Consider the following 13,043-nt stretch of genomic DNA (forward strand, 5'->3'; position numbering starts at 1 on the left):
TTGACTTAACTATCGAGATCAATGGCACAACTATCAGTTCCTCCATGCACACCAGGGTGCTAGGTGTAATCATAGATTCTAACCTCTCCTTTAGGTTCCACATCCGATTACTGGCTAAATCTTGCCGCCTTAATCTCCGTAAAATTTCCAGAAATCGCTCCTTCTGAACCAACAACTATATAAAAACAACTGATTCATTCCCTGGTTATCGCTCCCCTTGACTACTACAACTCCCTTTCCGCTGGCCTGTCTCCCCTGCAGCTGCTGGACTCATCCACCTTACTAACTGACCTGTGGCTGCTGCTCCTCTCTGCCAGTCCCTTCACTGGCTTTCCCTACCCGATCATATAAAATTAAAAATACTAATAACATTTTACAAAAACAGAATAGCTCCCATTTTCTGGAACGTCTTAGGCCAGCCATGCACAGATCAAATTTTGGCCAGTTCAGCAGGAACCACCTGATATTAAGAACGGTTACTGGGCAGACTGAATGCATCAAGTTGATCGATCGACTTGGGTACAACCAGCCTGCCGGATCCCCTGATGAAGTCATGTGACTCGTGACGAACACACGTCGGGACCGCTTACCGGAAGTGATGTTTTCCGAGCTCGCCCATACACTGCTTTATTACCATTACATGTTTGTGAGTACCTTGTCTATTTTAAATGAATAAACTATCATTTTAAACTACTACACAATGAGGCATCCATCCTCTTTGCTTGAACCCTTCCATGGTATATTGTGGCGAGACCCCCTACCCTGAGCAGCCTTAGACCACTCTTCAAGGGGACCACACACACCGCCTGTAACAGGCAGGGTGAAAAACGCCAACCAGGATCTGGGGGACCTTGATAGGAAGATAAAGACCATCAAGGACCCTACAAGTTACATATATTTATGCTGTAACCTTACAGCAGTAAGGTAAGGGGACACCCATATACTCACCACGCAGGACCACACGGGATTTCCACCACTTGCAGCACTTTATTGAATGATATCTACTAGCACCAAGCACTTTATATACCGGATACAGATGATTGTTACACTGTGCACTTACTTTGAGTTGGACATTGACCCCTTTTTTGTTTTTTTTTTTGTTTTTTTGTTTTTTTTTGTTTTATATATGCATTTCTCTATAATTATAGCACTAATTATGGAATGAATTGTGATTTGCACTACTGTCACCTTGTGATTGCACGTTGAGCATTTGCACTTTAGCATTTATTTTCCAGCACGTGGGTTCATTACTACTGGCACTTTTGGACTTTATTCGTTTGGATTGTGTATAGGCATCATATAGACTTATTTGAGCATATATCGATTGTATATAGGTATTGTCTATTTTTATTTAAAATTGTATTATAGTACACAGTCATATAACAGGCACGGATTTATTTAGGTACACCCAAGTTTTATACATGTAGTGCAAAGGCCTGCCTTATTCCATGCAAAATAAACGTGTTTAGGTTTGGCCCTTATATTATTTGGTGTTGGTAAATCTAAAAAGGAAAACTGTACAATGTACGGCCAACCTTACTCATATCTTTCTAGTTATGCCCTAAATTGTCTGCTTTTAGGCGATCCCTGAAAACTCATTTATTCAGGGAAGCCTACCCCATCTCCACCTAAAAACTGTACTTCAGTCACCTCCATCAGATAAGCCATTACCTTTTGTACCACCTCCCCCTCCCTTTTAGACTGTGTGCTCCACAAGCAGGGCTCTCCTAATCCTTCTGTATTTAACTGTACTGTTTCACTTTATATTGTAAAGCGTTGCGTAAACTAGATATAAACCCTGTACAATATTAAAAAGTGATAAGAACGTATGTATCGATTCAGCCCCATTAATCATTAGAAAATCAAACAAACATTCTAAAGACAAAAAATGTCACGCTAAATTCTCTTGGCGCAAGTCCAGCTTTAAAACGCATGAAAAATGTATCCCTTTAAATCCTATGAAACTCTTCACACTGCAGGTGCTCTGTGCATTGAAGTCCTGCATACTGCATCTTTAAAGGAATAGTTCACCTTTACCACAAAACTGCCTATGCAGATAAGGGGCATCTGTAGATAGAAACAAAATGTGCAGCTCTGACTAAAGATGAATAATACCCTTGCTATAAGTGTAGGCCATTTACATACATTATGAAGCCTGACTGGAATACTCCCAGGACGTTGCCAAGCGAGGCCTAGTCATTCCTGTTCACCTCTACCATCACAGGAATTAGCTCTCAAATTCTGAGGTTAGAGTTACTGCATCAGGGGAGAGAAAGAATATGTGACGGGGTTTGAATCAGAGAAAGAGCTCACTCCTTTGATGGGGGAGGTGATCAATGACTACTAGGCCTCACATAGCAACATCCTGGGAGTACTCCATTTAGGCTTCATAAGGTATGTAAATGGCCTACACCTATATCAAGGGTATTAGTTGGCTTTAATCGACAAACATCCCTAAAGGTGAACTATCCTTTTAAAGCTGTTTTTTTAAAAAGCACCTTCCATTGTAAGTCAATGAGTACATGATGTGTGTGAAAGGGCTCCTAGATCTATCAACAACTATGTGGTGCAAGTGTCTGCCGGACTGGGATTCGCTTTCATTGGATAGATTAGGTTGGTCCTCATATTATTTGTTAAATAAAAAGCTTAGTGTACAGAGATTGTGTGGTCAGATTGTAATATATCTATGGTGACCACTACTTAAAAAGGAAAAGTCCAGCCTAAACTGGGCTTCTCCTATTGATCACAGGAGTGCAATTTGTTTTGCACTCCTGTGACCTGTTTACAGCAGACTGAAGTCCGCTCTCTGCTGACATTACAGGAAACAGTCCAGGCACTGCAACATCATGACAAAAAAAAAAGTCTGGATCCGCCAAGTGCCTGGACTGACACTCGTCTCAGCAAGCTGCTCCAATGAGTGTGGAGGAGCAGAGCGGAGAGCTGCTGATTGACAGTAAGCAGCTCTCCTCTCAGAGAGCTGTGAGAACCAAGCCATCAGCAGTGTTCGGTGGCTTGGTTCCCAGTGTAGAAGCGCCGGGGCACAGATGAAGCATCACACCGATGCTGCATCCACCTAGGTAAGTATGATGGGGGGGGGGGGGGGGGAAACAGAACAAAAAAAAACAACCAAACCCATACTTCTAATTTTAAATTATTTGGCAAAAAAATTAAAATGGCATAATATATCAAGTTTCATTAGCTGGTTTCCATAAACACTTGGGAAGGCATTTAAAACAAACTCTTTAAAGTGGAGGGCCACTCCAAAAAAAAAAATTGCCTAAAAATAATCCTAAAAAAAATTGGAGGGTAATTATTTTTTTTTTTTTTAACAGAAATGCCTGTTGCTAGGCAAATCGTCCTAATTTGCCTCTTCCTATTCCGCAGTGATCTTTGGTCTTCTATGCCTCACGTCGTCTTCTAGTGACTGGGGCGCGGTGTGTTGTGGGAATTGTGTGTGTCCCAGAACACAGCGTGCCCCATTCATAAAACACTGCGTGACTTGCGCATGCGCAGTAGGAAATGGACAGTGAAGCCACCTGTTTCCCTTAGTTGGAATGGCGGCACCTTGACACGAGAGCCGAGGGATGGTTGGCCTCAGACGGCCGACATCGCGGGCACCCAGGACAGGCAAGTGTGTTTTGTTAAAAGTCAGCAGCTACAGTGTTTGTAGCTGCTGACTTTTAATTTTTTTTTTCCTGGCTGGTTCTCCCCTTTAAACTGGCCATATATTTTATTTTATTTTTCCAACCAAATCTAGAGGGAGAGGGCAATCATTCTTGCTGTGTCTTTGTATTCTGACATTGGGGAGCCTTCCCCGCCGTCAGATAACACTGATCAGTGTTACCAGCGGCACTGATTGTACAGAAGTGGATCAGTAAATCCACTTCTGTACAACCAGCCTGCCCATACATGGATCAAAATACAGCTAGGCCTGCTGAAGTAGCCGAATTTTGATGCCATGTGTGGCTGGCTTTTCAATATTGCCTTGACGTCTATCTTCTAAGGTTTACAATAACAGAAAAAAAAAAAAAAAAAAAAAATGCACAAATAAATTACTAACATTCTAATCAAAAAAAAAAAAAAGTATGAAAAAAATAACACAAAACCACCACACCAACATGCAATTATAGCTAGGTGCTTTCTTGCTTGTTCTAACTGAAGTGCCCCCATTTAGATGAGTATATGTGGGGGGGGATGGGAACATCATTAAAAACCAAAGACCCTTCAAAACAAAGAAAAGGCTTTAATGCCCAGAAGTGGAGGGGGTGCCGTTTTCAAAACACAGTTGGAGAAGTAAAACCAAATCCAGGATCTAACCCCCATAATCTCCAACCTCTTCCAATGAATACACAGACCTGAAAACCAAATAAGGTTTATAGCCCACTATGTCATAAGGTTCAGAGCTCAGCTAGATTACCAGTACAGAGCATCTGTCTTCAATATGCTGAGCTGAATTGCACTGAAAGTGTTAACAGGCTGCTTCTCTAGAATAGTTCCTAATTGAGGCCTCTTGTACACGGCTGTAAAGTCGAGCGTATGGGGATACAGTACAAAATCTGTTGTTGTGAAGAAGCGTAAAATGTTACGTTTTGAAAAAAACTTCCCTACACATGTGAGTACATGGCATTTCCATCAGTTATGTGCACACAGCGTTTTCTATAATGCAGTCCTATGGGCTAAAATCCACTGCAGCTGTAGCTCCCAGGCGACACAGCAAGATACGTATTTTACACTGTACACCCATACACTCAGCTTTACGACCATGTGCTAGAGTTTTAAGTACATTTTGTTCCAGTTCAGACTAAAGCTGCAAACTTCATCCAGAAAGTGTCACAAAGTAGATCTAGACCCTAAGTGGATGACATTTCGTTTGCTAAAAGACTATGGGTCTTGTTTACTAAAGCTGGAGAGTGCAAAACCAGGCTCACTTCTGCATAGAAACCAAAGCGCTTCCAGGTTTTATTGTCAAAGCTTAAATGAACAAGCTGAGTTCAGACACTTATTGGTTTCTATGCAGAAGTGAGCCTGATTTTGCACTCTACAGCTTTAGTAAATAAACCCGTGTATCAAATAGTGGTCATGTTTTTTTCCATAAACTACTTTTTTCACTTATAGGCAACTCCTATCATCATATTGAATAGTGGTTCCAAATGAATAATAAAGACTACAGTAGGGGACAAAAAGATATACACTCCTTATAATGACAAAGCTGGACCATGCTTGCACAATGTGACTGGTGTCTATATTGGCCCTTGTATGTGTATATTTATGTATGCAAGCTAGAGACTTTAGATTGTAAGCTCCTTTGGAATTTAGCTGGATAGATTCCCCCAAAAACATCAAGTGGGTGGATGAGGGAATCTGATTTTTATTTTATTTTTTCCTTTGATCAACCCGCATCTATTGCCAGCTTAAAAGGAAAAAACTTCACCCAAAAAGGGATGTTTCTGCTTGTCCGCCTTCTCCCCCTTTGGCACTTTTAATTTTTGTTTGGGGGGCGGGTGGAAGGAGCAGCCACCCACAGCAATCCAAGCAGGACAAGCCGCCCCCCCCCCCTCTTGCCGCCTGTTGGTTACACGGCACAGGCCCCAGAATAGTACAGGACCGTTTAAAAAAAACGCAGTATGGCTCGCACATGTCCAGTGGGAAGCCGGCTGTAAAGCTGGCTTTCCAAAGGTAAATATGCTGATGCTGGGACCGACGAAGAGCCAGCTTGGGTAAAGACAGAGCTGAATCCTTAGAAAGGTAAGTGTCCTATTATTAAAAGTCTGCACCTACAGAATTCGTAGCTGCTGACTTAATTCTTTGTTTCTAGGGTGTAGAACTGCTTTATATCCAATCAGATGCAGCTGCTACTCAGGCATTCTGACAGTAGCCACCAGGGGGCTTCATCCATGCTCACTGTATAGAATGGATGGAGGACCGCTTAGAATTTTTTTTTCATTCAGCCCAATCTAAAAAAGGTGAACAGGCAGCTCCTCACCCAGACTCTCAGCCACTTGTGTGTTGGTGACATTTAAAGCGTGGGTCCACCCTAAAGTGGACCTTCCGCTCATCGGAACCCTCCCCCCCTCCGGCGCCACAATTGGCACCTTTCAGGGGGGGAAGGGGGTACAGATACCTGTACAGTACAGGTATCTGCACCCACTTCCGGGATAGCTCTCTGCGGAAAGGGGCGTATATTACGCCCCTTTCCGCAAGTGCCCCGCTGCCTGCTGGGAAAACACACAGATCCCAGAGGCAGTGGGGACCGTCCTTATTGCGCAGTGCGGCTCGCGCATGCGCAGTAGGGAACCGGGAAATGAAGCTGAAAGGCTCCATTTCCTGATTCCCATACCCAAGATGGCGGCGGCAGCACCCGAGAAACGATCTACAGATCGGCTTCGGGTGCCGACATCGCGGGCGCGCTGGACAGGTAAGTGTCACTATTTTAAAAGTCAGCAGCTGCAGTATTTGTAGCTGCTGGCTTTTAAAAAAAAAAAAAAAAAAAAAAAAAAAAAAAAACGCGGAGTCTCGGTGGACTCCCGCTTTAATGCGTCATACTGTGGAATCTTGGGAGAGTTTGGGATCATAAATCTCACAAAGATATGTTCAAAAACTGTACAGGAGCACATTCCCTAGGTGTTTGGGATCCTCAGCTATCTCTGAATTCTGACGACATCACCCTCCACTAGACGAGCGTGCCAAAATTAGGCGTTTAAGGTGAGTTTTTTCTATATTTTTCTTCTGAAGTTCTATCTCTTCATTTGTTTCACTTAGAGCCGGTTCACACTGCAGGCGATGCGAGGCGACACCGACTTGCCTCGCCGCGACCTGCCGCGACCTCAGCGGCAACTTGCAGATGACTTCTGTATAGAAGTCAATGCAAGTCGCCCCGAGGTCGCCCGAAAGTAGTACAGGAACCTTTTTTCTGAGTCGGAGCGACTCGAGTCGCTCCTCTCAGAACGGTTCCATTGTACAGAACGGGGGCGACTTGTAAGATAGCGGCGAGGCGAGTCGTGTCGCCTCGCATCGCCCGCAGTGTGAACCGGCACTACGCCTTTTGTTTACATTGCGGGGGATGTTTTAACATACATTTAAAAATAACTGGAAACAATGTATGAAACTACATTCACATGTCAAGCCCTTCAAATCGGCCTCCTGGAAGCCCTTCAAATTGGCTATAATGCAGGGAGGTGCCATGGCTATCTAATCACATGACCGTTGTGATTGGTTCTCATAGCGGTCACATGATACATCAGCGACAGCTCAGCCAGTGTGCTAGGTCACCCTTATGCCCTGTACACTTGGTGCGATTGGATCTTGCTGTCGGAGAATCCAATCATGTGTGGGCTCCATCTGACTTTCTCCGTCTGAATTTCTGACACACAAAGTTTGAGAGCTGGATCTAAAATTTTACGACAACAAAATCAGATAGTTTAAATTCCGATCGTGTGTAGAAAATTCCAACAAAGTGCCACGCATGCTCAGAATAAATTACGAGATAAAAGCTATTGGCTACTACCCTCCTTATAGTCCCGTCATACGTGTTCTATGTCACCGCATTCTGAATGATCAGATTTTCCGACAACTTTGTGCGACCGTGTGCATGCAAGACAAGTTTGGGCCAAAATTAGTCGGAAAAAAATCTGACGGATTTTGTAGTCGGAATGTCTGACCGCGTGTACAGGGCATTAGATGTTTAAAATTCTTCTTTCATTGTAAAATAAAAAAAATACTAATGTATGCACTTGCGTGTTTATGCACATATGTGCATAAAATCTACAGATCTGTGTGGCCCTGAATGCAGTTGTGTCCTACTTTTTTGTGCATGGCTAAACACAGGTAGGCGCAGCTGTGTGTATGGGCTCATTCAATACTATAGGTGCCAATACACGCTTTGAGGGCCAGTTCACACCACATGCAGTCCAAAACACATGGCTAGTAGGCATAGGCATGCGTACATACATACACATACTTTTATAAATAAATATAAACAAACGTTTTAAAATGTATTAAAACATGTTTTATTTAAACACTTACCAATTGTAATAAAAAAGGAATCTTGAATAATTTAATTGTTCACACTAGCTGTCAACCCTGGCTGTTGAGCTGTGCGGCTGGGCATATTCACATGCTGCAGCTGCAATTGTACTCCCTGTTGCTTTCAGCAGGTGTAGCACCCACTGACCGTAAACCATTCAAGTGAAAGGTGGCACTCTGAAAGCAGCCTGCAACTGTGTGCAAAGTGGAGTTCAAGGTGTTAAAGCAGGTTGTGTGGAGGCAATACAACCCCTCCTCACCACCTCTCAAAATTCTCCCTGCATGTGTGGGAGCAACATCATTGCGGCTCTGGCCATTCATACAGCCGAAGCCTGTGAACCTGGAAGGAAGATCGGGGAAGAAGTACGTCTTGTCAGAGGACTTTGTTGTAAGGTGAGCATTTCATAATGTGTCAGTATGTGACGCATACTAGCACATTATGCAAAAAAAAACGTTTTTGTTTTGTTGGGGTTTTTTTTTTCACTGCTGCGGTTTTTTGTATATGTATTGTAGCAGAAAGTAAAAAAATATATTTTTTTCTTCAAAATTGTCACTTTTTTTTGTTTATAGCACAAAAAATAAAAAACGCAGAGGTGATCAAATACCACCAAAAGAAAGCTCTATTTGTGGAAAAAATAAATAAATAAATAAATAAAAAATAGAACGAAAAATTTTGTTTGGGTACAACGTTTGTAAGTTAAAGCGACGCTGTGCCATATTGCAAAAAAATAAAAAAAAAATGGCCTACATTAACCCCTTCCCGCCGGCCGTCAGGCTCTCGTTCTGGGTGGACGTCATATGATGGCCCTCCAGAACGTCCGCTGGGGCATGCATCACAGCGATCGGTGACACACCGCTACAACAAACTCGGTAAAGAGCCTCTGATGGCTTGGGCAGGAAGGGGGTGTAAGTGCCCTGTATTGAAGTAGCTAAGGGGCTAAATCCTTCTGGGTCTGGTGGTTCTAAAAGGCAGAAGTTTTTTTTTTTTTTTTTTTTATCTTAATACATTCCATGCATTAAGATCAAAATCCTTCTGTGTGCAGCAGCCCCCCTAATACTTACCCGAGTTCCATCATGACCCAGTGATATTGCACGCCCGCTGTCAAAGTCATTCAGCAAATTAGGAGTGAGAAGGGGCGGGCCGAGGACCCATTTCCAAGTCTGAATGGCTCGGGTTCCCCCATAGCCAGTCGCTTGCTGTGGGGGCTCTTGGCAGGAGGGAGGGGCCAGGAGCACGGAAGAGGGACACGAGAAAAGGAGGATCTGGGCTGCTCTGTGCAAAACCACTGCACAGAACAGGCAAGTATAACAGGTTTGTTATTTTTAAACAAAAAAATAAAAATAAACCAAAGACTTTAATTTCACTTTAAAGAGAAACTGCAGTCCACTCACATAATTTGTAATAAAAACCATCTTTGCCATTCTGAAGCTTCCCTCCAACTCCTTTGCATGTTATTTTATATATACTGTGATTCTGTACTTGCCAAATATTCTGGAGAAATCTCCCTCCACCGAGTCTGGCTGCATCCATTTTAATTGTGGGCAGCTAAACCTGCTGCCTGTTCACTTCCTGGATTTACACAGAGGCACACCTCCAGCTCTGCTGCTCTCATTGGCCCTCTTATGACTCTTTACCCCTCCCTTCCTGGCAAACTCTCACAAAGTGAGAGCTGTGCATGATGTCATAAGCCTAAATGACCAGACAAGGAAGAGGAAGTGGGCTGTATAATGCATTTACTGGCAGAAATAAAATGTTTTACTATTCAAAGTTAAAAACAACAAGGGCAGAAGATTTAAAGCGGCGTTCCACCCAAAAAATAGAACTTTCGCTTTAAGGGAAGGTGACCAACTGATATGCCACATTTGGCATGTCATTTTTTTTGGGGGGGGGGGGGCGCGTATACCCTCTTTTTGGAGGGCCCCAGCTCCCACTTCCTCCTGGGGCACCGAAAGGAAGATCACCTCTCCCCCTCTCGCCAGATGATTGCCTGGCCAGTCATAGCGCGCCGTGTGGCTCGCACAAGCACAGTGCTTAGCCAGGCACCCACAATGACAATACTGGCGCTGAGGAGGGGAGGGGGTAGACGAGTGGGGCTTTGTTCCCCCTCATCGCTGGATCCTGGGACAGGTAAATGTCCAATTATTAAAAGTCAGCAGCTGCAATATTTGTAGCTGCTGACTTATTTTTTTATTTACTTTTTTTTTTTTGTTTAAGCGGAACTCCACTTTAATAGATGTAAAGTTGGAAAAAAATTACTGAATGTCCACTTTAAAGGTTAAAGAAAAAAATGCACCAAAACGCATCAAAAACACATGCAGAAAGGCATCCGGACTGTGCTTCTATGATGTGAACTGGCCCATATTGCATTATCCAGCTGATGTGTGATTCAATCAAAACGATCAAATCTGCAAGCAACCGAGTAGCCCTTCATTTAGATTGGACTCGATCAAACCGAGCGGATTAGACAGGGTGGAAAAGTATTGATCGTTTTGCATCGATTGGCAGTGCTGAGATACTTTAATCATGAATACGATCGAATGTCAATGGATCAGATTATGAGATCACGTCCTGGTAAACAGAGATTTGATCGATACCTTGCAGTCGTATCCTGTCGCTAGAAATCCACGTTCCTTGTGTGTGGCGTATCAATCAAATGGGCTGTCAATTATAGATTGGTTATTTCTATTGATCAGAAGAGAATTGATAGTTTGCTGAAGGGTGTATGGTCACCAGACACTTTCAGGAGTTCCCACTCGCGATCTTGGTTGAGTGATTTAGCGCGTCTCAATGGGGCCAACCAGGGCCGGCTGCCCTGGGCACTGTGGTATCCTGCGAGGTGGGGAGGGCACCACCAAGAGTTTCGGGGGGGGGGGGGGGGGGTTGTGTTGGAAGGGGGAATTTGGCAGAGTGGCAGGTCGTATTATTCTAGTTGGGGAAATATGGGCCCCCTGCGCAGTACAGGGGGGTCCTTATCCGCCGGAAGAACTTTGTTGGCAAGACACCGGCACTGGGGCCAACCCTACGTGTGTTTGAAGCTTGTGGCCTGAAAAAGCAGCGGCAGTTCCTTTTTGGGCAACAGTGATTTTGAAAGGTGCAGTTTGCCACACGACGAATACCACATCAGAATCGCATGGCACCCAAAAGTGCGCTGTGCTGCGACTGGAGGTGGCGGCGATTTTGCTCACGTGAGACATGACCAGGGCCTTGGCTTTTGGATCTAGATGATAGGATGGGATTGTAAAATCGATTAGGAGCATAGAAATAATAAACACTGACATGGTATATGGGACAAGAAATCTAGAAGCCAGCTGAGCGGCAACAAGTCTGTGTATGGCCAGAGCAGGGAGTGCTTGTGAGGTAAACTTACCCCTCCTCCTCCCCCATACCCCTCACACATGACTTACCTCGCCCTGGGGTGACTCGTGTACCCTGTGTATTAGTATTCCGGGCTCTACAACTTCACTGGACTAGTAGCAGGAAGATAATACAGCCTCCAGCCGGGCACCACCATCAGCATCTTCTTCTATGGTCGGCCCTGAGGGAAGGAGTCAGTGAGAGGAGCCCATAGCACGGCCACACACGGAGCGCCAACTTTCAGGAGGACACAACTAAGGAGGACTCGCTTCTCACACGGAGGACGGCTCAGGAGCTTCTAGCCGAGCTTGTCCCTCACACTTTCCATGTCCCTGTGCACTTCCCTCTTTGTTGCGTTACTGCGTGTGTTCCAGAACGGGGCTGCTTCTTGTAACCATTGTAACAGGGACGCACTGTCTGCCAATCAAACGGCCAGACTCTCCCTCTGTGAGTCACCTCGCCTCCTCCTACCGCACACCGCACAGAGTCGCTGCTGACACCTACTGGCCGCACATCGGGACTGCACCATCAACACCGCTCTCCTCTATTGTTATCAAGAGGGAGATAGTAAAGAAAACCTGTCATTCCCACTTTCACATAAATCCCAACTGTCCCTGATTTGGAGCAATGTCCCTCTGTCCTTCTTTCCTCCACGTTTGTCCCTCCTTTTGGTCTGATCTATATAGTTGTATATAAAATTCACTTTTTATCTTTCCAAAAGTGTTTCCCAGTGCTAAACCTTTCATCTGATTTTTAAATTGCTGCATTTGTACATTTTAAAAGTCGATATAAAAACTTTCTGCAGGCAGCAGTTAGGCTCAGGCAGGCTTTTGATCCTCCTCCCCCTTTTTCCCGTCTTCTTCAAACATTTGGAAACAGGCACCAAGTGTCTGACATCACCACCTACCCTGCTGGACCTGTCTTATTTTTAAAGACTACTATAAGGCAGGCTTTTTATTGCAGAAGAGACATCATGCGCATTCACAAAATAAACCTATCTGCCTTCTCATGGTCTTATATATATATATATATATATATATATATATATATATATATATATATATATACAGAGAGAGAGAGAGAGTATATAGGGTTTTTTCAGATGGAACGTGAGGAGCGCAGTTCTGGCACCTTCAGCACTGAATTTATGTAATGGCAAGGGGTGCTGGGGTGTGCTGGAGGATATTATTAATACTGCCGCCTGCTGGGGGAATCTATTGTTACGGGTGGATCTCCTGTTGCTGCAGAGGTCTATTGTTGGTGGTGGGGGATCTATTGTTCGGGGGGGGGGGGGGCTTATGTTGCAAGGGCAGTCAATTGTTGCTAGGAGGGATCTACTGTTGAGGGAGGGGTCTGTTGTTGCTGGCTACTGGAGGGTCTATTGATGATGGCTGCTGGGAGATCCTTGTGCAACCTTATTATAGGCTTACCTGTGAGTACAAGTGGTGTAACTAGGTTTACAACCACTTTAATCTTACCTCAAGTGCAACCTGAATACTTATAATTACATTCCGGTGTTATGAGTTTACTTATTTCTAGGATATACTTATGCCTTGTTTACTTTCATACCACTTTTTCTGTTTTATTGTCTTGTTACCAAGGAACTGCCTCTAAATAAAAGATTTGGGAAAAAAATAAAATAAAGCCTACATAGTTTGGCGCTTGT

General features: G+C 44.1%; 1 protein-coding gene across 13 annotated transcripts in view; it reads right to left on the reverse strand.

Annotated features, from left to right (window-relative positions):
• The window catches only part of PTPN13 (protein tyrosine phosphatase non-receptor type 13), a 413,328-nt gene extending 401,525 nt beyond the window's left edge, over nucleotides 1-11,803 (reverse strand). For 11 of the 13 annotated variants that reach the window (XM_077476384.1, XM_077476379.1, XM_077476376.1 and 8 more), the window contains exon 1: nucleotides 11,428-11,803. The gene's annotated coding sequence lies outside the window, so the exon portion shown is untranslated. The remainder of the gene's footprint in view (nucleotides 1-11,427) is intronic. The other 2 variants (XM_077476381.1, XM_077476385.1) reach the window with 1 other exon arrangement.
• Between the last annotated feature and the right edge of the window lie 1,240 nt (nucleotides 11,804-13,043).

Source organism: Lithobates pipiens, unplaced genomic scaffold (genome assembly GCF_037356315.1).
Source record: "Lithobates pipiens isolate NorthernLeopardFrog02 unplaced genomic scaffold, aLitPip1_a1.2 Scaffold_13, whole genome shotgun sequence".
NCBI classification, from domain to species: domain Eukaryota; kingdom Metazoa; phylum Chordata; class Amphibia; order Anura; family Ranidae; genus Lithobates; species Lithobates pipiens.